This window comes from Varanus komodoensis, unplaced genomic scaffold (genome assembly GCF_004798865.1).
Source record: "Varanus komodoensis strain SLA01 unplaced genomic scaffold, ASM479886v1 scaffold9, whole genome shotgun sequence".
NCBI classification, from domain to species: Eukaryota; Metazoa; Chordata; class Lepidosauria; order Squamata; family Varanidae; genus Varanus; species Varanus komodoensis.
In genome coordinates, this window is record NW_025336598.1 from 10,380,058 (window position 1) to 10,403,680 (window position 23,623).

Below are 23,623 nucleotides of genomic sequence, written 5' to 3' on the forward strand. Positions count from 1 at the left end.
ATCTAGCTGAAAATGTAGTTTTAGTGTTCTAATGTTTTGCTGGTTTTAACATTCTTATTTTTATTGTTTTAAGACGTTATTGTTTTAAATTTCCATGTAATGCCTTAATGGCCTTTCAGCAAATAAGGTAGTATACATATGAATAATGGTGACCATCTTCATTTTACATAACTTCGTCTTCGCTGTTGCCCATTTTTTGAGTATCAGCAAATAACATTACTGAGCCTGCTGCATTCTTATTGATACGGATTGGTTCACTACCAAGAATTATCTGCTTGAAGACTTTTCATGTGCTGGTTGCACAGTAGGGTCCTCAATGTCTTCCTTATTTAAGGAAGTGGCTGATCGCTGCATCTCAGAGTCTTTGCCACAAGCTCTCCAAGCTTCCTCCAAATGGAGAAGAGAACCTTGTAAATGAATTAGGCAGGCGGCCACCTGAAAGGGACTGAAGCTTTTCACTGGGCAGTTATTCTGCTGTTTTTCCAACAAAATCAAATTCCCCTCACCTACAATGGCAGGGAGGGGGAAGAAGAGGTACTGTTTATTTGGCCTTACATTAAAATTAGGCAATATTTCTTAAAAAATAGGAACTATTTGCATTGGTTTTGAAGAAGGCTTTCAATAAGCACAGGAAATATTAACTTCTCTAGTATATCTTTTTAGTTCTGCTTCTAGCTTTCTTACGTACTTATAGCTTTAGTTATACACAACGCTTTTAAGTTACACATACAGATTCAGCCTACCAGAGTTGCTGGCACCATTGTCTTTGATGCCATTCCAATCACGACTTCATTACGACTTTGCATTTCAACCAAGCTTGGCAAAACTTGCATGGTTCTCATTTTGTTCTGCAGTGTACTTTTTCAAGGATATTAATTAAGGAAGGTACACCCTCAAATCTGTTCCATGCTGACTCAAAATGGAAACTGCTGCAGCTGATTTTTAAGATGTGGTGATGGTGGTAATGATGACGGCTAAGAAAAATAAAAGTGAGATGAGATGGCCATAGGCTAATAGGATAAAATCAGCCCAAGACGATTTAGTACTTGAGGCACCCCAACTATTTTGGGGATGGGATTCAGCACCATAGATAGCTTCTTAAACTTTCAGACCAAAACCTGGGGAGGATATGTTACCTCACTGACACTGAGGCCACACATCTTCAGCGAGTGCTGCCCCCACCCCACTTACAGTGGTGCAGGTCATGATCCTGCCCTGCATGGGCACATCTGGAAAAGTATGGGCTTCAGTCCCAAGTCTTCCTCTTCCTTTGCCCCCACAAAACTCCACACAGGGAGAAATATTGTGACTCTGGGGAAGGCGAAGTAGTACATAAAGCACCCATACTGTGCAATGACCTATGCTGCAAAGTGCATGTGTTCATCCATGTATATCTGGGGCTGGTGAGAAGAGAAGGAGCAGAAATGATATTCTGAACTTTTGCCATACCTGGCCTAGGTGTGACTGCGTCATGAGGGGCCATTGTGAAGCAAGAGAAGCTGATGCCCACTAAATGACGGGCTTTGGTCTCACAGCAACAGGAGCAATGGAGGCCATTCAGCCACATGGTCCTCTTTTCCTTCCCTTGCTGCTAGATTGCTCTCAGGCTGAGTGCTGATGGATCCCTCACCTAGCTGCTCCCTGCTCACAATCTTGTGCCCAAGTCCCTTTTCTCTTCTCTTACAATGCCAAACTTGGGAGAGTGAGCGCAGAATGGGCATTTCCATCTGCCACCAAACTCTGACTAGTGGTAGGGCTGATTCTACTAAAGGCAAGCTTGAAGAGGAATGCTGCTGAGGAGCAGACTATTAAGCACCTGGACATTAAAAGCTGCGCAGGTAAATAAAACATGTTGGAGATTAAAAATTATGTCCATATGGGAAATGGCTGTTATTAAAGGAACTAGGACCAAAAGCTGCTTTCAGGTGAACTCTTGCCTTGTCAACAGATGCATATAACTCGGGATCAGTTGGGCTAATTCACACTGGCATGTTCATTGCATGACTAAGCACAAACAACAATATAAAATAGACTGCATGTACATATTTCTCAGTCAACTCTTTGCTGCCCAATTTGAGGATTATATCTTGATATGGAATAATTAAGCTCTAGCATGGCTATGAAAATTATTTGTCATACTTGAGCAAGTATCTTTTATAAGCAGCTTTCACTTCTCTTCTATCCTATCCCAACAGATGTTACTACAGTATAACCAATCAGATCTGGCTACGTGCTGGTGTTACTTATGTCACATAAAGCCTATTTACAATTAGGACAGTACTTCCTTGACAGGGCACATGGGTAATTCTAGCTAATCAGTAGCATGGTATCATCTTTGAAGAGAAAGAAAGTCAATTACACCAGTGCTTCCTGAGTAGCCAAGGTCTCTCATCCCTTTTCCCTAAACATCACTGAAAAGAGTTCATTTTGATAGTGGAAAAATGTTTTAAAATGTTTCATTCTCAGCTCATAGACCAGGCTCCTGTTCAGAGCTTGTCAAGAAAAATGAATGAAGTCCGAAGTACCAATATTCGAGATCATGATTACCAAGAAACCTAAGAACAAGGCAACGTTTCCCACACATTCCCCCTGGGAAAGAGGCCTCACACTTTTAATGCAACTTATTATGAGAATGTTACAATTTGATCTAGGAGACAAAAAACATCCTTGCTGCATTGTTTTGCTCCTGGTTCCTCATATTCTTGATTTTATGAGAAGTTTCAGCCATATTTTTATTGCATATTACCTTGGGCAACTGTTAAGTGGAGTGTGTGATGTATAAATTTAAATAATACAACTAAGGATCAACTCAGTTCATTTGATTTGGCTCAAGCTGACCAGGTAATTTCCAATTCAGCAGTGGGAAGCATAAGTGGAATAGACAAGAAAAATATGTTTGAGAGGTTGGAATGTGATGATTTACCATACGTAGAGACAATAAACAGACAGATGTAGATCCTCCATTGTTTTTGCTTTCTCCCCTCCTTCCTGTCATGCCTTCATTTGATTTCAAACAACTTTGCTTAGAACCAAAGGTCAGCTCAGAACTGTGTTGTTCCCCGATTATTATCAGTATCATTCATTTGTTCTAGTTTAACAGTTAAGTCTTGGAATTAAGTATCCTGGGCAGAGTTGGAGTAACAAGCTATGATGATGGCTATTTTATTTTTAATTTGTCTGCTCTATTTGGTAAACAGAATTCAGGATTATGAAGAAATAACACACATGGCTTAAACTGAAAACAAGAATCATCATGGCAAGGTACTGTAAAAAAGGTGATCAATTCTCTTTTGCCTGTTGCACAGAGCTACTCAGAGCACCCCAGGACTGTGTCTCATATTGCTTGCTTTACAATGTTTATATGTTGCCAGTGGGAAAGAAAACAGATGTGATGGATTAACTGGTAATAAATCAGATGGTAGAGAAAACACACCACTCTCTACTCTCAATATTTCACTACATGCAGTGAAAGTTTGGATTTTAAGCAGTATTCTTTTTGCCTACTTTCTGTCTCCAACCTAAAATATGTATAAACTAATCCATAAATGAATTAAGCATGAATACATCCATGTATTCCTGGAAAGCCTTCTTTACAAGTGCTAATGTAAAGAAGTATGAAACTATTAATAGGAGTATACAACAGCATCATTGTCTTTAATCGAGCTTGTGCAGGACATCTTCCAAATAACTAAGCTTTTTGAGTTACTCTGTAGTCAACAGGACTAATCAAATGTAATCCAAGACTGCTACACAGAGAGCAATTTAGCTTCTATTAACTCTGTTCCTGATAGGTTTCCTAATATTACTCTCCAGTTTTGCTAATATAAGACTACCATAGCTTTGTTACCCATGAGCCCCGAGCAGAACTTGAGATTACATGCTAAGAGCTGACATTTGTGTTTCCTAGAAAAATTCTCCCTGTTTATGGAGCCATGTGTAAAGGAGATGTTTGGAGAGACTGGCAGCTACCACCTTAATCTCTCGTTCCCATATGGCCTCAGATGAAGGGCAGAGGGTTGGCAAACACCATTGTGTTGTCCTCCCATTCACTTCTCACTGCAGGACAGAGCTCCTGGAGCCTGCTTTCCTCTGCCTTTTCTGAGGGGATTCCAAGCCATGCTCATCTCCCGTTTCCATGACTTAATGGAGAGGTGCATTCTCAGCACAAGGTTTTAACTCCTATCCCAGTTTATTGCTGTGAATAGCAGCCCCATTCTGCTTGGACTATTTCAGAGCCCATCCACTTTTACTGACAGAATCAGAATTACATTTGGAAATTCAAGGCTCTGTGCCTCCTATTGAATTTAAGGAAGGTCATAATGTTTTTTTCCTCTCTTATTTATCAGATATGGATAAAATCTGCAAGCAGTTACCCCTTAGGAGGGATTTTTGCCTGTTTCAGAGGCATAGATGCAATGGCTTTTCTGCTATACACATTTATAGTTTGATTTTTTTAAAAGAACTGTCAGTAGCTTTTTTATTTTTTGGCAGAATTGGATGAAGTTTGCAGGGATAGCTGAATCTTCTGAGCAGATCTGCCAAGCTTCAGATCGATAGGTGCACCGGGGTTTTTAGAAGAGCAACCTTTACATTTTGAGGGTATCCAAAATAAGACATACTTACTTCCTTTTGTTCCTTATGGGTCATTCTTTGCAAAATGATGGCTAAGCAATTAAACTTTAAAATTGCAGAAGGATAGATGTGGCAGTTTATGTGGAAGATAAGTCATCAAATTTGGGTGTGGAGAGATTTGCTTCAACGTTCCTTCCCCATGTTCTTTGGGGGCATTTTCATGAAAATGGAAAGCATCATAGACAAGTCTCCAGGCAAGAAACATGCAAGATTTCAGAAAGATGGGCATGAAATTTGGGGAATTATTATGAATTCAATAGTTTTAAAGATTTTTCATAGTGAAGTCTGGTTGCATGGGAAGAATGTACATCTCACTATCCCAACCTTGCTTCCCACAAAGTATAGTGACTGAACTACCCCAAGATAGAAGATGAACTTGTCATTCAACCTTAATCCTGCTTTTCCCTAATCAACAATTAAGGAAAGAAGGCAAAATATCTTATATTTGAAGATGCACTGTCTGCTTTTCCAAAAGCAAATCCTCACACTGAGTCCTGTTGTGCTTTTCACCAAACCTATGTCGCCTCAGGCACCCCATAAATTTATATCAAGCCATTATAATTAGCAGTTTTGTTTTCAATCCCATTCCTAACAATTCCAAACATGGAGTCTGTGTTCCCCACAGTTCACATTTTCACTGAGCTATTCACCATAAACTCCAGATCCCCACCAGCCCAGACCTCATCATTGTATACAAGGTTAGGATTTGTGTTATCTCAATGGTCATGCTTTACACTTCAGGTTCTACCAGATGAGGCTTTTATTGTGCAGTCATCGTGCCTTAATCATGGAATTTATAGGGGTCTGAATGATGTAATTTTCTATTTGTAAAACTCCTGTTCTCCTAGCACTTGTCATTTCTTTTTACCAAGGGGGAAAATTTATTAAGAGAGACAGAATAGCTTCACAATGTCTTTTGAATGGTAGAAATAGAAACTCTCTGTCCAGAAGCACCCTTACTTAAAAATGGTAGTTTATTGCCAATTTACCTAGTTTGGGGAAGCGCTTTTGGGGCTCTTTGCAATCCATTTTCAGTAGCATCACCTGAATATGAGCTGCAGGCCTCTGAATACCAGTTGCTGGGAAACTGCAGTGGGAGACCACTGTTGTCCTCCTGTCCTGTTTTATACTCTTCCCAAGACCATCCATCAGGTCTCTATGGAAAACATCCCAGACTTGAAAAGCCTTGATCCAGCCTTGTAGGGCTCTTATGCTTGTGCACAGAAGTCATAATTGCCTAAAGGGTCCCTCACTGTGATTATTACACTCAGCATTAATGATAATCGTTCAGGTAACCAGTGTACTCTTGCACCTCACCTCAGCTTCACCTAGTACATTTGTCACTGCCTTTCCTGGGGAGGTAGCACCTTGTTGCAGTTATCCATGCTCTGATAACATTCAGAATCAGCTATTGCACTGTGCTTTGCAGGGACTGTTCTTGAAGATGGATAAGAAACTGACACTGGTTCAGAATGCAATTAGAAGGTTTCTAACTGGGAACAATCTTGCCAGTTCCTCTTAGAACTTCAATGATTTCCAGTTTGTTTCCAGTCACTACTCAGAATGCTGGCATTCACTTATGAAGTCTTTCAATATCCTGGGTCATTGCTGAATACAGCAGGTGAAGAAATAATTGCTGTAGAACAGACCCATTGCCTCCAAGAGGCAGCCTGAAAAAGTCTTGCTTATTTTTACTGTGAATGATTATGGTTAGAAGCTCTTGGACTGTTATGTTTTAGCCTAAAATGAACAGTTTGAGGCAATTCCTAAGAAACAATGTCATTCTGAGAGGAAACCAGAGGCACCTATCAAATCTCCATAGCAACAGGAACTTGGGTAGCCAAAGGACCAGAAGCTTCAGTATCAACCTGCCCAACCATTAAGTCTTTCTTGGTGGCTGTTCAGAGTGCCCCCACCTAGCTGTGAGTACTCTGGAGGGGAGTGGACACTGAGCATGGATCTTAAATAAAGAGATGAACACCTTCAGCAGAGGAGTGGGAACCAACAAGAAACCTTCACTAGAAACTCCCACCACCTGCCCATTCTCCTAGCACCTTTCTTGTTGGATTTTAATCAGAACAATGGTACTTTTTCATAACTGAAATGAATTTAAATTTAAATGAAGGTATATTGAATGAATCTTTTAAGTATTTGACTACAACACATTTTAGATGCTTGACATGGTGCCGCTGTTCTGTTTTTAGTGTTTTGTGTGCTTGTGTGCAGCTACAGCTGCCTTCCTTTTTTTATTGCTTTGCTACTATTTTGTTTTTAGCATTTTTAATTGCTTTGCTGCCATTTTGTTTTTACTATTTAAAATTGGAAGCTACCTCAGGAGTAAAGGTTGATACACTGGATATAAATAAAGCTGAAACAAAACTATTCGGTTATTTATTATTACATTGCATCTATGTTCCACCTTTCTTCCTTTTGCAAGGAACATTACAAGGTTCTCTTCTTCATTTTATCCTCACAGCAACCATCCTGTGAAGTAGGTTAGGCTGAAAATTCATGCCCAAAGTCACCTAGTGAGCTTCACGTATGGATAGGGAATAGAAACCAGATGTCCCAAGTCCCAGTGCTACACTTTAACCACTATGCCACTCTGGCTTTCCACGCGTACAGGAGTGACAATTCTTTTCTATAAATAGACGAGAATAATTACACCTTCCAGTTTCTCAATTCTCCTGCCAAGTTACATGTAGCCAAGCAGCCGGGCATTACAGCTCTCCAGAGACTTGGTAGCCTCCTGTTTTTTCTGGCTGCTGCAGGCTGCAAAAACAAGCTGGACTCGCTGAACATCAGAAAAGCCACAATAAAAGGCCAAGACTACCTTCAGAAGCTGAGCAGGAATGGCTAAGGTTATTCTGCAAGCAGCATTTCTCAGTTTGTTCTCTGAGAACAAAACATTTGTTTGTTCCATCAATTTCCTCCATGAGAGTCTAGGAACACAGCTTAAGAGTCTGCCCAAGCTTTGCATTATGTCCTCTTGACCTTCCCAACCATCCCAGATAAAAATGTGTATATAATTTCACATCTTTCTGCAGCATAGTGCAAATTTTCTGTTTAAGCATTCACAATTATGTTTAATTGTGAAAACTGAACACAGCATCTCCCTCTAACCCTACTTAAAGGATGAGTTCCAAACTACATTGTGTTTACATTTTACTAGTCTCACTTCATGTTGTTAATATGCTCCTGCAGTTTTCCAAGGGGGAGAGAGTGCTACAGGGTTCAGTTTCCTCCGTACAAGACTGCAGTGGAGATTTATGGCATATCTGTAGGACTTTGTTTACATTTACAAAGCATAAACAGGCAGCCCTACAGTAAACAGTACAACTGCTAAGCCTGCCCTCAAAGAGTCAGTGGACCCCAAGGATTCTTCAGCTCCAGCCTACTCAGTGCATCCTGCCTCTGTCTGTCTGTCTGTCTGTCTGTCTGTCTTCCTTTCCAAGGTTCAGATTGGGCCTATGCTTCCTCCCACCCATGTACCCAACTCTTATGGGTAGTGCATTCCAAAGCTAGAGCGAGATTTCAGGCTATCAGAACAGGACTCCCTCTCATTACCTTTCACTGATGAAACATTAAGCAATCATCATGGATGATAAGTCAGCGATCAACCCAGCCAAAGATAGCTTTCTAGTTTCTGTAACCATACAGTTACATTGTCCTGGATCTGTTCAAGGTTTCCTTGCGTTTCAGGTACATGTTGCTGTAAAGTGAAGGTGCAGAGCTTTACATTATGGATTTTGAATGTCAGTCTCAAGATACAGCCTCTCCACAGACAGAGATTTTACAAATTTATTGCAGAAATGGGGGGAAAGGACTTTCCATAGCTGTGTTAATTTCAAAATATGATTACATAGAAATCATAAATGGGAAATAGTTGCTAGCTTGGCTTCCTTATAGTGCAAGATTGATTCCTGTATTACAGCCCAGTAATGCAAGGAACATTCCAACAGCTGAGGCTGAACTGACTCTTGCAGATAACAGCAGGGAATCAACCTATTTGTTTCAGGGAAAAGCCTATATTGTTCCTGAGATTATCCATTTCCTCTCTAGCTCTGGACAGAGTTATAAAGGTATGTTGAAATCAGCACACATGAGTTTTGCTCTTTAGAAACCATCCAATCTAGCAAGCAAGTTAAATACAGCACTGCACATTGCGGCCTTATGCTCAAACTATGATGGCCGAAGCATGTTTATCATTTGCTTGCATTCCCCCTTCACAAGCATTCCCTGGAGATACACCACCACCAGGAATACCATGCCAGTGGATCTCAAAGGATATGCTGGAATAAAAGTACACCTTTGTATCATCACTGTTGGCTATTTGACCAGGTGAGGGGCTGAAAGTCTGCAGTGTCTTTCTCCACTGCTGCAATGTTGTCAGCTATGTATGACTTCAACCAGCCTCCCCATACCAGGTATCCATTTTGCACTATAACTCCCAGCCTTCCTGGCAATTGGCCATACTAACTGAAGTCTAAACAGCTAGGCTAAACTACATCAGCTTATCAATTTTGTTTTTCCTTGGGTGCAGGCAGGGCCAGCATGCACAAAGAGGTATGACCCATGAACATGCGTATGTAGGCATGTTCAGAGAAAAGCATGGCAGCTGCTGAATATTATTAATCAATACTGACTAATCCTCTCATGAGAACTGACAACAGGAAGCCCTCCAAGTCGTAAAGAATAAAGGAAATCCTCTGCAATGTGGACAAGCAAGGCCTGCAGCAAGGCCAGGGGCCAGGAGCAGTAAGATCCAGTTATTTCTGTGTGGGAAAGTCGGTCTTGAACAAACAGCCGTTATGTTGCTCATTTTACCAGGTGTATTACCATGTTTCCCCGAAAATAGGACCTACCCCGAAAATAAGACCTAGTCTTATTTTGGGGTAGGTCCTATAATATAAGCCCTACCCCGAAAGTAAGACCTATTACCAATAGTTATTGGTAATAGGTCTTACTTTTTTTGCTTACTTGCAGAGTGCCAGCAGGGTGCAGAGGGCGCAGTGGGGTGCAGAGGGCGCAGTAGGAGGATGCAGAGCGGCTTAAGAAGATACTTCCTCTATAGTCCTGGCTCCTGTGAAGGGCGGAGTGATATCAAATGCACTCCGCCTGTAACAGGAGCCGGCACTATAGAGGAAGCATCCGCTCATGCCACTCTGCTTCCTCCGCTGCCTGTGGCAGTAGCAGGTGCTGGAGAGGATCGGTGTATACAGCTTTTGGCAGCAATTGGAGTGCAGAGCAGAGATGTGCAGAGCAGAAGCGTGCACAGCAGAAAAGTGCAGAGCAGAAGCGTGCACAGCAGGAAAGTGCAAGCAGAAGGGTGTACATTAAATGTACATTTTGTGCATTAATAAAATAAGATCTACCCGAAAATAAGACCCAATGTGGTTTTTTTTGAGCAAAAAAAAAATAAGACAGTGTCTTATTTTCGGGGAAACACAGTAGTATCTGCAATGAACTTAAATACACATCATGCTTCCCATTCAAAAGGTAAAACAACAGCTCAGGAAAAGAACAAGACTTATCTCACTTTAAGACTTCCTTAAGTCTTGGCTTTGTTTGAGTGAAAATACCTCTCCTTTCAAGGTCCCATTTGGTGGCTGTGAAATAGGGTTTGTGTGGTGTTTTCAGAGGATGAGGCAAATTTGGAGGACAGGGATACAAAACTCATTGGTACCGTCCCAGCTTCTTGAATTAGCAAGTGCTATTATTTCTTTATAATGCTACTCAGTGATTCTCAGGAATATTTTTGTTTAGGAAGGGGAGAATGCAAGCTTCATTGGCTACTACCATTCTCCCATTCCAAATGATGTTTCAGAAGATGATGGCTACCACACTAAGGCAGGATATTCCCCCAACACCAAGACAGACTAAGCCATCTTTATAGTATATGGGGTAACTACCTAGAATAATAAAAATCAAATCTTTTCCTTTACTGATCCCTGATTTGAGTCTGTCAGCTCAGAAAGAAGGAGAGCTCTTTATTATTAAGTTTTAAATTCAAATGTCTATACTTGGAATCTTCACTATAAATTTATGTCATTCCTTAGGGCATTATTCTTCCAAAAAATAAAGAATTAGCAGCTTGGCATCAATGTCATCCTTTTTTGGCATGTTAATAGGCTAAGGAGGTGGCGCTCTGTCTCCTCAGTCCAATGTACAGATTCAAATACTGAAGAAGCCAGGGAAATATTTCATATGTCAAAGTGAATGTATTAAGAAGGCAAAACCACATTTTATCATAGGCTGAGTGGCACAGACACAGCAAAGGAACCTGAAGATTTCTTTCCATGATTTGTCCCCTGCCCCACAAAAAAACCCTTCACCAGTACTTGTGTTATTGAGAGGTTCTTTTCTTGTTTTTAAAGTGGAAAAACCCACCTTTTGCGTGGAAAATGCAAGTGCTGTGATCTAAACACACAAGGAAGAAACTACTAACAGAAAACATTCCTCTTCCCTATTTTGTATTTACAAAAATCATAAGTGATTCGATACATAAACTCAACAAGCACCTCAGTTATTGTCACCAGAGTCACTTGGAAGCAATTTCACAGATATTAATAGGCTGTATTACCAACTTAAGACAGATGAGTTTAGCAGTCAGGATATGGAGGCAACAAGTGAATAATTGTAGGCTCATCTTTTTTGCTCTTTTATGAAGCACCACTACAGGACAACAAGATTGGGACACCAGGCCTGAAGTACTTCATCTCTGCTACAGTACATATTGTTGTCCTTTGTGATGCCAATCAGTTGCCAGACTTTTTGTGTACCTTCCGGCTGTAGAAAACTGTGAAGAGAAGGGCTGTCTGGTGTCAGTAGGACAGAGGTGCAGGAACTCTGTTGCTTTTGTTACTGTTGTGGTTTGTTACATACCACCAAGTAATCTCTGATTAATGGAACCCCTATGAATGCATGTTGTGTACAACAGTCCTTCTCAGCTCTCAATGGTTTCCTTTATGGAACTGATCCTTCTTGTACTTAACCCTCCTCTTCTTCTGCCTTCAACTTCCCCGGCATGATTGTCTTCTCCAGTGAGTCTTGCCTCCTCATGGTGTGCCCAAAATCCAACAGCTTCAGTTGCAACATTTTGCTTCCAGGGAGAATTCTGGTTGGCTTTGATCTACCACCCACTTGTTTGTATTTCTTCCTGTACAAGCTATTCACAAATTTCTTCTTCAGCACCATGTTTAGAATGCATCTATTTTCTTTCTGTCCACCTTCTTCACTGTCCAGCTTTCATACTTATACATGGTGATCAGGAAATACAATACTGTGGATAATCTTGGTTTAGGACTCCACTAAAATGTTATTATACTTAATGACCTTTTCTAATTCCTTCATTGCTGCCCTTCCAATTCTCAGTCTTCTAATTTCTTGGCTGTAGTTTTCATTTCAATTGATGACTGAACCAAGATATGCAAAGTTTTTCACATTTCAATGTCTTCTTTGCTAACAGTGAAATTCTGCAATTCTTCTATAATCAAGATTTTTGTTTCCTTACTGTTCAGCTACAATCCTGTTTTTGCACTTTCATCTACCACTTTCATCAGGAGTTGTTTGAATTCATTGTTGTTTCTGCTAGTAATACGATATTGCTTGTATATATTAAATTATTGATGCATCTTCTGTCAATTTTCACTCCTCCTTCCTCTGAGCCTAACGCAGCTTTCCTTATGATATGTTCTGTGTAAAGATTGAACAGATATGGAGATAAAATACACCCTTTTCTGATGTCTTTGCCTAAGGGAAACCATTATGTTTCTTCACAGTCTGTCCTAACAGAATCTTCTTATCCACAATACATGTTACATATCAAGACAATGAAGTGCTGAGGCACACCCATTGCTTTCAGAACCATCCATAGCTTCTCATGATTCACATAGTAAAGGGCTTAGTTGTAGTCTGTAAAGCAAAGACTGATCTTCCAAAATACAGTAATCAGTGTACATTTGCAATATGATCTTCTTTTTGAGAATCCAGCTTGAACATCAAGCATTTCTTGCTCTGTATAGGGTAACACTCTTTGTTGCAACACCTTAAGCATCTCTTTGATTGCATGAGGAATTATTGCATGGCACTATAGTTGATGCACTCTTTTGAATCTACTTTCTTGGTGACTGAAATGTATATTGACTGTTACCAGTCTGTGTGTCATTGCCTTGTTTTCCATATTTGTTGGCATATATTTGTTATGTTTTGGACCAATGCCATCACTGCAGCTTGGAATAGTTCCATTGGTACCCTACGTCCTCTGGCTGCTTTATTCCTCCCAAGTGTTTTCAGAGCAGCTTTCAACTCACTTTCTAATATTGCAGTTTCTTCCTCATATAATTTTACTTGAAGGCATCTGTCATTTTAAATCTATATAGTTCTTCTGTTTATTTTTTCCACCTTCTTTTTATTTTATTCTGGTCAGATAGTACGCTCCCCTGTTGGTCTTTCAGCATTACTAATATAGGTTTGGATTTCCTTTTACTTTCTCACATCTTCTGCATGAGGTATCTTGTTTTTCCTCTTTTGCTGCAGGAATTGTCTTTTTGCATAAAAACTCTGGTTTCAGTCCACAGTTCTTCAGGTTTAAAGTCAGTTCTTTGCATGGGCTTTCAGTTCCTCAGAAATGTTATTTAAATGAATTTTGGTACCATCTTTCTGTTAGTGATGCTTTTCAGTTTTACTCTGATTTTTATATGAAGAGTTCATGGTCCCAAAATGGTTTGGATTAACCCTCTCCGAATCTGTCTCTTCAAGCATTCTCAGTCTTCTTGTGCTCAACCCAGTCTTCCAAAGCTACTTGAGCCAAGAGGAAACGCATGAATGCCTGCACACTCCCATTGTGCAAATGGCAACCTGACAGATGCAGCAGCCCAAAGGACAGCTGCTTCTGGCAAGCCATTCACAGCCATCCTTTTCCAGCATCAGTTGGAGCTGTTCAAAATATAATTCCCGTATAACAACTGATTCTGCTTTTCTTCCTGTTTTTGCATTCTAGTAACCTACGATGATGAGCATGTCTTGTTTTAGCATGCTATCAATGTGTAAGAGTTTTCAATTTCTTCTTCAACATCTGTTGTTGGAGCATAGACTTGAATGATGGTTATGTTGATAGGTTTTCTTCTGATTATATTATTCTGTTGGCCTTTGCATTATAGGCTTTTACTGCCTGTGCTATATAATGCCTGAATATTAGAGCCACTTCATTTCTTCTGAGTTTGTCATTTCCAGAGTAAAACATTTCATCTGATTGGAATTGTCCCATTCCAGTCCAGTTTAGTTCGCTCACACCAAGTACTGTAATGTTTTGCACTAAAGGATTTCCAGTTTGCCATGATTCATAATTATCAAGTTTCATGTCCCAACATCAGCATCCAACTTTCCTTTTACCTCTGTGCATGTTGGTCATTCATTTCACATGCTAGCAAAGTTATGCTCAAAATCCTACAAGCTAGGCTCCAGCAGTATGTGGACCGAGAACTACCAGAAGAACAGGCAGGATTTTGAAGAGGAACTAGAGATCGAATTGCCAACATACACTGGATCATGGAGAAAGCTAGGGAGTTCCAGAAAAACATCTACTTCTGCTTCATTTACTATGCTAAAGCCTTTGATTGTGTGGATCACAACAAATTGTGGCAAGTTCTTAAAGAGATGGGCGTCCCAGGCCATCTTATTTGTCTCTTGAGAAACCTATATACAGGTCAAGAAGCAACAGTGAGAACTGGACACGGAACCACTGATTGGTTCAAAATTGAGAAAGGAGTTCGGCAAAGCTATATACTGGCACCCTGCCTATTTAACTTATATGCAAAGCACATCAGGAGAAAGGCAGGGCTAGATGAATCACCAGTTGGAATTAAGATTGCTGGGAGAAATATCAACAACCTCAGATATGCAGATGATACCACTCACATGGCAGAAAGTGAGGAGGAACTAAAGAGCCTCTTGATGTGGGTGAAGGGGGGAGAGTGCAAAAGTTGGCTATGAAAGCTGGACCATAAGGAAGGCTGAGCGCTGAAGAACTGAAGACTTTGAATTGTGGTGCTGGAGGAGACTCCTGCGAGTCCCTTGGACTGCAAGGAGATCAAACCAGTCAGTCCTAGAGGAGATCAACCCTGACTGCTCTTTAGAAGGCCAGATCCTGAAGATGAAACTCAAATACTTTGGCCGCCTAATGAGAAGGAAGGACTCCCTGGAGAAGAGCCTAATGCTGGGAACAATAGATGGCAAAAGAAGAAGGGGACAGCAGAGGATGAGGTGGCTAGATGGAGTCACTGAAGCAGTTGGTGTGAGCTTAACTGGACTCTGGGGGATGGTGGAGGACAGGAAGGCCTGGAGAAATGTTGTCCATGGGATCGCAATGGGTCGGACACGACTTCACGACTAACAACAACAACAACAAATGTTGGTCACTAGACTTCCTTTTGGTTTTGTTCTAGTAGCATCATTAGTAATAGTGCTACAAGTATTTTGTGCCTTTTCCAGTAGCTATTCAAGTACCTTCCAAATTTATGGTCTCATTTTCTGGCAGTATGTCTTGTTTCGTTTTAGATTGTTTCATCATAGGGTTTTCAAGGTGAGAAAGTTCCAAAGTGGACTACCACATCCTCTTTCTGTGCAGGACTAACCAGAGTTAGCATAAGCATCACTGCCATTCTCTGCGAAAGATGTTGTGCTGGTGTTGCCTTCAACTACCACTGTTGTCTGATAGCTTCCCTTCAGAAGCTTCTCCACCCTATCAGCATGAGGAATATCTATTTCTTTCTGTTGATGTGACTGTTCCTCTTGAAGGGGGTGGATGCATCTTAGTCTGGTGTCTTTGACCATTCAGCCTTGGGTAACCTTGCTAGGTAACCGGGCTCGCGAGACTATTCTGGTCTCCTGATGCATTGCTCTCAGGCTCAAACCCACTCACCACATTAAGGTGTTCACCCAAGAGAATTTACTGTGTATATTATGATCTAGTTGCATCATTAACAACAACACTATTCCTACTTGTCCTTTACAGTTCTCCAGTACCTGGCTGAGTGCCTTCTGCCTCTGGGAGTCTCATCTTCTAGCACTGTCTCTTGTTTCATTTGAGATGGTTTCTTCATAGAGTTTATAAGGAAAAAAATATTCAGAACTGGTTTATCATTACTTGCTTTTGTGCATTACTAACCAGAATTACCGTATTTTTCCATCTATAAAACGCCCCATGTATAGGATGCCCCCCACTTTTCTTACCATCTCCGAGAGAGCAAGCTGTTGCTTCATGTGCATGCCTGCTGCCTCCCCACCTCCCCACACCCACACCAGTCGCCCCCGAGCGCATCCTCACCCACCTTCCCCCAAGCGCACCTGTGCCTGTGCCAGTCTCCCCCCCAAGCATGCCCACACCAGTCACCCCTCCCAGCACACCTGCGCCCGTCCCCCCAAGCACACCCGTGCTGTACCAGTCTCCCCTCCCGAGCGTACCCGCGGTTCTCCTCTCGGCCCCCCGTGTATAAGATGCCCTTCTATTTTTAGCTAAATATTTTAAAGAAAAAGTATTGTCTTATACACGGAAAAATACGGTATCTTGCATATAACTGCTTGTTGTCTGTGAAACGTTTCCTACCAGTGTTGCTTTCAAGTACTGCTACTGCCCAGTAGCTGCCGTTCAGGAATTTCTCTGCCCTGGTCACTATTAGGGATATCCATTTCCCACTGCTGCCACAACTGCTATGTCTGAAGAGGGTGGACGCTGCTTTGACCATTCTGCCTTGGGTGACTCTGCTAGGCCACTAACCTAGCAAGAGACTAGCCTCCTGGCAACCTGCTCTCAGCTTCTCTGGCTCTCTCAAAGCATCTTACCCATTCTAAAAGGGTGAAAGCTGTTTCCTAATGTTAAGTTACTGAGCAGTAAGGGTTTTTAACCAAAATATGCTGGTATTTATGGTATTCTGGCCTGATCCTTGTGCTTTTGATTCCACCTACCATTGGAACCCAGTGCCCAGGAACTTCTCAAAAGTGGCATCCAGCCCTCAGACTCACAGCTGTTCTGCATGTCCACAGCACAGCATCAGGTCTGGTGCCAGGTAGCTTCCTTCAGGTAGGTGTTCCCTCCACAGAGTGCCACAGCTGGAAAAGCCTTCTTGTTTGCTTGAATTCAGCATCCAGGACACAGAGGAAGAGCTCTGATAATTATGATTAGATCTGGGTAGGCTCATATGAGAGAAGACCAGTCAGGCTTACCTACTGGTTGCACACATAGGAGGTTCTCTGTGTGCTGACAATGCACTGCAACCAGCTGCTTGTGCCTAGCTCTCAGGCAGGATTGCATCTGCCGCCTGACTTTGGCATGTACCTGAGCTCCTGGATGCTTCCATAGGGTTAAGGGCTGGGAAGCATTTTAGGGGCTGTAAGCACTGTGCAGCAGTGGCCTAGTTCTCACTGAGGAGGAAAGAATGCACATCAGAGTCACTTGCTGGAATAATCCTCCATACAAGAGCAACTGAACATAGAAAAGTAACCTATTAGGGACAAGTCTCACTTGACTGAAATATTACTCCTTGACCATTTTCTCCATGCACAGGAGGCTGCAATCATGTTAGCCTCCAGCTGCAATCTGAAGTGAGGATGCCCAGTTTACCATCGGAATGAGAGCTGGGCTATAGATATAGGCTGCAATTTTGCTCATTATTAGGTTGCTTAGATCTCATTAGAGTCCCTGAGATGTAAGCAGCCTAAGACTGCACTGGGGCAAAACCATCATTAAATAAAACAAAATGAAATATCTCAATTGCTATGTGACTGGAAGGCTGGGAGCTGGGAGGGGGTGGGAATGGGGGCTGTTGCACTCATGCACCAGAAGGACAGAGCTGGTGTTCACCTAAATAAATACATAAATAACAATACATTTATTCTCAGCTTCTGAGCTATTTATTCCCCTTACTGTTCTCTTCCAGCTTTTGGCAGCTAGAAAATTAGGAGTGCCTCAATAAATGGAAGGATTTATTCTGAGCTGACGTACTGGTCTTATATAGTAGATCTACCATACTGTGCAGCAAGCAAAAGGAAACAGAACTTCACCAGAATTCTTTGCATTTCTGTCCTTAATCACACAAATAAGTTGCTTGTGGGGAGGGGCAAGCAAGGTTCAGTTTTTCTCTTTTCAAAGCACCTAAGAGTAGGCACAGGAGGTGGAAGCATGCCTGAGCAATTTTTATGTGGAATATTCATTTTCCTTGAGTTGCAAGCAAGCCTGCTATAGTTTCATTAATGAAAACCGCTAAAAAATAATTTCCATTTGTATGCAAGCAACATCGTCTGGTTTAGCATACACATGCAGCCACACATACTTATAACCCATATCTGTGCAGGAAGAAAGAGCAGAAGGTTGATTTATTACACACAAAGTGAATGGATAAGATAACATTTTATGAGTTAGATACCATTATAAAAATGACCGTAAAAGGATGCAGTACAAGTGGTATATGGCCTTATCGGCAAAAATCCACTGTATGTTAGGAGCCAATATATGTTGTAATAAAAAGGTAATTAAAAGTATTGAATCACAGAGCTGTATCAAGAATGCTTTCTAACAATAAGCCCTTTTAATATGACTGGCTATATTGCCTCTCTGGACTGGGAAGCCATCAGAAATCAGCCGATTTTCAGGGACTATTAAAACACACACACATACACACATTAATCCTAAGGTTCAATGGTTTACATAGGAAGCCACGTTATCAAGATATTTTAAGTGAAATTACTGTTTGACATATCCTTAGAAAATGGAGCATGCCAAAATAATCACCAATTGCTAATACCATTGGTGCTGAAGGGAGCTCATTTGGATGGGTGGGAGCTCATAAAGGCAACGTGCTGATACACCCATGCCAAAAGGAGCAATAAGTAGCACGATTAACAAACGGCAGGGGAGGGGAGGGGAGGAGGGGAGGGGGGAGAGATAAGCAATGTGAGTGCTATCCTGTGTGTATCCCCTGAGAGCCAGCTCCACTGAACTCAAAGGTGCCTACTTCTCACTGCATAAGTTAAAATAGTGAAACACACTGGGCTTTACCAAATACTGATATGCAACAATCCATTTTTAATCAGAAATTCAAACAATTTTATGAAGCAGCATTACTATTTAACTTGCTAGAATGAGATCAGACCTCTACCAAATAAAAGGAATGAAATATGTACCCTCTGCTTGATTATGTTTCTCATTCTCCAACTTCCTATATGCTTGCCTGTCACAAACAAAAGCAGAGCTTGAAAGCTTTGTTATTGCCTCATTCACGTCTCAGAGCAAGCAGAGGCCCAAAGACCCCATCGCTCTTCGGCAAGATGTACCTTTCCTGCTGTGAAGAAAGTCTGGGCACTGTGCTTTTCCCCACAGCCACATTCTTTCTGCACTACACCACTGAATGTAACCTTAAGCCCAAAGAAGATATACCTGATTTGTACTATTTTAATTTTAAATATATATATTTATCCCTTTTTTGAAACCAAAGGATGCCCCAAAGCAATTAAGCTCTGTTCCTCTGCATAACTTCAAATGCAAATATTATAGGAATACTGAGGGGGAAATTACTTGCTGCAAAATGATTTCCCAAGAAGAGTATTTCCCTGATAACAAAACAAGCATGTATATAAGAAAGATAATATTTTAGAAACTTTAAATATTAAAATATTGCTGTATCCAAAGGTTTTAAAAATATCTTTAATAGTACCGGTTAGCAACGCCTAGTGCCTCAATATTCCCCCATCCCCAAATTAACTGATCTGCCGATCACCTTAATATATGAAGATGCTGTTTTAATGTTGTTGTAGGCAAGAACATTTTTCCCTGGGAGTTAGTTCATGCAAAACACTGCCCCGCTGAGTAGAAATTTACCCAAGACATTCTGCTAGCAGCAAGGCTCCAGAGAAAACCTGATCAGAATACATTCAGACATTTCTTGATTTTCCTCCATTATTTTTTCTTAAAAGTTTAGCAGGGAAGGAGAAAAAGAATCACACAGGAGAATAGAAAGCTTATTATATGTAAACATGTGAGGAAAAATATGATCTAATATTGGAATTTCCAAACGTGGATACCAAGGTTGGTATTGTGACATAAAGTCAATGCATGTTGCATGCATCTTTAATGGCAGCCCCTGGCAGGAGAGCTCTCTGGAAAAAGGCAGACCAGGAGGCCAGAGAGGGATTGCATGGGCAGAAGGGGTGTGTGCGTGCGTGTGTGGTTTCAAAAGGAGAAATCCTAGTTTTTGTGTACCAAAAGAAGAACTAATAATGTATCTGTTGTGTTCCCAAATGGATCACTGTCTTCTCTAAAAGGTGGTGCTGGGGAGATAGGGAGGCTTACCTAACTCAGTCCCTGCAGTATTATCCAAACATTGTTGACCACTGGAGGCAGCGTGTGGGATCGGAGCTTTCTAAGCTGTGGAGGAAATAGCTGACAAGAGCAGCGGTGAGGAAACCCTCAGGAATCAAAGGCGAAGGGAAAAGGTGCTTTCGTTTCCTGCCTGAGCCATTCTTGTGTGAGGAAGAACGGCGTCCCTACTGCAGCTAGAGTATATAGGTGGACTGAGGAGAGGAAATAATTAGAATTATGATGGATTTATGCATTTCTTCCTCTTCCAAAGAAGCAAGGCATTCCTAAAAGGAAGAGGACGGCACGTGCTTACTAGCCTCGCTCGCCAAATATAGGGGGATTATAAGTCCTTGAAAGCTGCCTTGGAACACCACTTTGAATCTCCATCTTATGAGGCCTGAGTCAGGGCAGCTTTTGCAGTCAGAAAATGGCAGCTGGGGGAACCGTGGGAGACTAAGGAGGTCAGCTCAAGTAATTGGTGGCAAAGGCATACTCCAGTGGGGGCATTCCGGGGGCATTTAGCATAGAAGCTCATTAGCTTCCCTACCAGAAATTGACTAAGGAAGAGGGGAAAACTTACCCCCTCCCAAGGAGCCTTGCTGGGGTGTGTGCTTCATCATTCCTCCAGTAGCTTTTTCATAAGGGGTGGCTTTTTTGCTTCCTATGCAGGCTTATGAAGAATTTATCTATTGGCTTGTATAAAGAGCAAAAGTAGCTTAGCCAGCATTTCAGCCTGGCCTTGTGGGCACTGTGTTGGAGACCCATGAGCCAGAAGGATGTTTCAATAGACTTTTTATATCTTTTCAGCTCAAGGATAAACTCCCTGAGCAAATCTGGCAGGCATGGAATGGGAGAGAGATCTCTCATGGATCAGTAACTGGTTAAAGAACAGAAAGCAGGCAACAGAATAAATGGCCAGTTCCTACAGTAGAGAGATGGTACAAACCATGGGGACATTAGGACCAAACCATTTTAACTTGTTCATAACAGACCAGCAGTGGCCAACTTTGCTAACAACACTGGAGTAGTTAACCAAGACGGGATATAGAGTGGCTAAGCAAAAGGGAATAATGAATAGCATCTGAGGAAGTGGGCATCAAAAGGTAAGCACATTTCATTGTAAGTAAGCATACATTGATGCCACACACACACACAATACATATATCTGCTTATGGGGTCAGAGCTGCAGTAACTCACCAGGAATGGGATCTTAGAATTCTGGCAGATCACTCAAGGAGAATGTTCAGTGCATTGGGTGGCTACTGTGAGAAAATGAAGAAAGGAAAATCATGTTGCAGATCCTTAAGAAAGGCATAGAAAGTAAAACTGCCAATATAATAATACCTTTATACAGATCTTTGTTGTGCTCATACTTGGAATACTGTGTACAGTTCTGGTTACAACACCTCCAAAAGGATATCATAAAGCTGGAAAAGGTGCAGAAAAATGCAATCCAGATGATCAAGGGGCTAGAATTGCTCCCTTTTGAGAAAAGATTACAGCATTTGGGGGACTTTACCTTAGAAAACAGTGAGTAAATCTGACAAGGGGTGTAAAATTATGCATGATATGGAGAAATGGGATAGGGAGATATTTTTCTTCCGCTCAGAATACTGTAACCAGGGATCTTCTAATAAAGCTGCATGGTAGGAGATTCAGAACAGACAAAATGAATCACACCGGACTGTAGGCTTCACTACCTACTACAAGACATATGTGCATCCTATGGCCAGAGTGAGGCACAGCAGTAGTGATACCTGCTGCTGCAATATCTCACATCAGTCATTTATTTTCAGACGGCCATTTTCAGCTGTCTAGTGGCAAGGAGTGGGAGGGATCATGACCAGCACAGGACCTTGGTGGTGGGACTCCAAAGAATTCATTGGTCCTCCAGATGATGTTGGGTGGCCATCAGGTTGCAACCTAAAATTCCCTGCTGTCATAATAGAAATACTATTCTTCTAGTACTAAGGCTTGCAAAAGAATTTTTTTTAAATTTAGCTTTTTCTGAGTATACATCTCTGCTTCTCAGAACAGATCAAACAGTAGCCTGCCATTTGGATCCTGGAGCTAAATGGCAGGGTATCAAAGTTTAAAATAAAATTTAAAAAGAAAAATGGTGTGCATGAAACATTCTGTCTTTTGGTGATGAGCACATGATCTGACCCAGAGTGCTACATATGTGGAGAAGTTTAGTCAAATGGGAGAAAAGTACGTAACCTTTACATAGTAAGGGAAGAGAATCTAATATTATGCCAGAATATTTTAAGAACTATGATGGGCAGTAGGATGGGGGAAGAAGCCACACTGTGGATTCTCTGCATTAAAAACACATTGTTGGAATTAAAATTCTCTTAGTAAATTCAAGCAGTCTTTAAAAGAACAAGCATTAGAAAGCAAAAGCTTTTCTTAAAACTGTTCTTGTAACCATTTTGCCCAGGAATGGCTCCCGTATATTGCAGATGAAGCTGATTCTTTTAATGGAAAACTAACAGCGATCATTTTAATAATATGGGTAGGTTTATGTTTTAAATAAACACTGAAAGAGAATTAAAGATAGAAAGAACATGCCTTATATTCATTGAGGACCTTCCCTTTGAGCAGGAAAGTCTTGGCAAAGCTGGTTCCCTTCTCATGTTTGGGCTACCATTTCCAGCCTGCCCAGCCAGCGTGACCACTGAGCTTATAGGGTGGCACATCTGGAGGAAACCAGGCTGGGGAAGCCTTTGCTAGGATGACATGTACTTAGAGGGCCTGAATTTCTGTGTTTGTGACTGACAAGATCGATTGGGTGGGTTTGCATGACAGGTAACCTCCCTGGGAATTTTACTGAGGTTCTACTGCCAGGACCTTCCAATCAAACCAAGGCGACAGGGTTTCTATGAAAACAGCTTTCACATCACAGCTCGGTCCTCCCACCCTGGCCTCACATCACAGCAGATGCAAGCAAAATCCCCTTCTGTACTGCATCATGTCCCATCAGCCTAGCTACCTCTCCTGGATTGATCCTATGAGGTTTGTTTACTTATTTATTACATTTGTATGTCGCCCCATAGCTCTCTGGGCAGCGCACATCACAAACATATCATGGCAGTTTGGCAGAAATAATAGGTTCTGAGCAAAAGTGTCCCTTTTCTTCCTCCCTAGTGGACCCCTATCACTGAAATGCTTCCTTGCCACTCCAGTCCCCAAAGGGTTTTTATTCAATTAAAACAAACACTTCTGTTGTGATTTCCCCTTCTTCCTTTATCCATTCACCTGCTTTCTCCATTTTGAGAGTAAACAGGATGATGGGCTCATTACTTAGTCCATACGAGCAAAACAGGTGAAGGCACATGTGTTGCTAGGGAGCTGTGGGCAGCAGAGATTGGATGCCTTTCTGTTGCCACTCTACACTTTCCATAGGACTCAAGGGGGTTTCTTCACCACCAATGGTAAAATGGAACTGTCCAGTTTGGAAGGCATGAGAAGCCACAGGGAAGGCTGGAAACAAATGCTTAGAACAAACTCACATCTTTCTGAGGTTTCAGGAAACCAAATGTACTACACTGAAACTCTGTGAGTGGGTTCAGGTGACATAACAGACCGACGAAGATAAGAAATCAGCATGGCTTCTTGTGATGTCTGAACCCAGCTGCT

The 23,623-nt window shown here is 41.5% G+C and overlaps 1 long non-coding RNA gene across 1 annotated transcript in view; it reads left to right on the forward strand.

Annotated features, from left to right (window-relative positions):
* Positions 1-23,623, forward strand: part of LOC123017262 — a 731,707-nt gene that overhangs the window by 189,826 nt on the left and 518,258 nt on the right. Inside the window, exon 3 of the long non-coding RNA XR_006413564.1 lies at positions 3,262-3,275. This is a non-coding gene — a long non-coding RNA (uncharacterized LOC123017262). The remainder of the gene's footprint in view (positions 1-3,261; positions 3,276-23,623) is intronic.